Consider the following 2,110-nt stretch of genomic DNA (forward strand, 5'->3'; position numbering starts at 1 on the left):
TGTACACTCAGCTGAAAAATATGATATAGGATCGGAGAATTAGAAATTCATTCATACTAATTAGTTCAAACACTTGAACTGAAATTAGAATATGCACTCATATTGATGAGTTGAAACATTTGATTTAGGTTTGTAGGCTGAGTCTTTTCTCTACCCTGAATTATCCATTCCTTAGCAGACACTGTTTGTGATCTATCCACATGGTATTGGCATGCTTGCCCATAAGCTGCCTAATAATTATTGGAAAAAAGAAAATGGAGTCCACATCCCTTAGATTTAGGATTTGGATTTTGTTGCAAGAACAAGCTCATCCCATATATAGACCATTTCTAGTTTCAGAATCATTACATGATGGGCAGAAGTAGAATAAAAAGTACCCAATTCCTTACTTTTCAGGTGGTAAAATTCAAAGGCATGTTTTATACAATCTTGTAGTGGTTCTTGGAACAGAGAGCCCCAGTTGTCCACAGACATCACCTACTTACTAATGACACATGGCATTCTTTTCCTTCTCTGCTTAACTTTACAACTATATTATCAGTGCTTTGAAGTGTCCACTACCCAATAAGTTACTTAAACTCAAATCACTTGAGTCTGCTCTAGGGAACCTAATCTAATATTACATGTCTGTCCTTTTCACAACAGATCTTTCCCCTCTCTCATTGTCACATGTATGAAACTGTATTAAACAACAGAGGAAGAACTTCCTGTTGCTGATAAGCAAGACCAAAAGAGAAAGAAAATAACAAAACCAGCCTTATTCCTTCCCTGAATTCTCTGATTAGATAAATTCTATTTCTTCCCTCAGATGAATTACTTTCACTTCACATGTACACTCTTGGAAACTAAACCACCTTCCAATATTAGTATATATTTAATAATGTCTTGATTTTTCAGTAAAACTTGACTATCAGCTTATCTGGGTGTAGAAGTCTAGACTGATACTTGTTTCATTTCAGTCTTTTTAAGATACAAAGGCATTGTTGACTTATTTTTATTTCCGAAAGAAAAATTGATGTCAAAAGTATTGTAATTACTCTGTAAAAAGTTTGTGCTGCCAGACACCTGTAGCCCACCTTATTCTGGTGGTTAAGACAGGAAGATCTCACATTCAAGGCCAGCCTGGGCAATTTAGGAAGCCTCTAAGCTTGTTCTTTTCCTGGTTTTCCCACTTTCCAAGTACAGAGCTTAAAAATGCATTTTCTCCAAATTAATGCAGTTTTCAATAAAAAGATCAAAATGTCTTTAATTCAGAAAAAATTCATTCATTTTATATTTTAATATTTATGGTTAGACTTTTTACTCTATTCATTTCATATGGAGTTTCCCATTGTATGCTGCTTTTCTCTTAAACTTTCCCTGTGTTTTCCATCTTTTTGCTTTCTCAACTGTATTTTGAATATTTTACAGATCCACCTTGTATATGTTAGTTTTAAATTCTATTTTGTCTAGTTTATTATTGATGGCATCTATCAAAGCATTTCATAAAATTATCGGTATATATTTTAATTTCCTGATTTCTCATTGCTTTCCTTTTCATGTTGCTTTTTCATGTTCCTTCTCATATGCATTTTATTTCATTTATTTCCAGGTCTTATGTGCAATTTTAATTATGCAGAATTATCCAGAATCCATAATCTTTGCCACATGTGATGGTTAATTTTATGTTGTAATTTGGTAAGGGTAAGGGATATGGAGGCAGCTGATGACACCTTACATTTGAGTGTCTGTGAAGTTGCTTCCAGAAATTACAAACATCTGAATCAGCAGACAATAAAGACCATTCTCATCAATGTAGGTGAGCATCATCCCGTCTATTGAGGCCTGAGTAACACAAAAAGACAGAGGGAGGTTGAGCTATTCTCTCTTTCAAGTTTATCATCTGTTTTCTCTTCTGGGTTGTCTTCATTCCTAGTCCTCAGGCTTTCAGATGTGGACTGGACTTGTACCAACAGCTGTGCTCCTCTAGTTGGTTATCAGGTCTTTGGGTTGGACAAGCTTTCCGACACTGGCTATCCTGGGGATCCAGTTTGCAGATGGAAGGTCATGGGTCTTCTTAATTTCTATAATCTCATGCTCCAATCACTCATGATACATTTCTTTCTACTTG

The sequence above is a fragment of the Castor canadensis genome, chromosome 1 (genome assembly GCF_047511655.1).
Source record: "Castor canadensis chromosome 1, mCasCan1.hap1v2, whole genome shotgun sequence".
Lineage (NCBI taxonomy): Eukaryota > Metazoa > Chordata > Mammalia > Rodentia > Castoridae > Castor > Castor canadensis.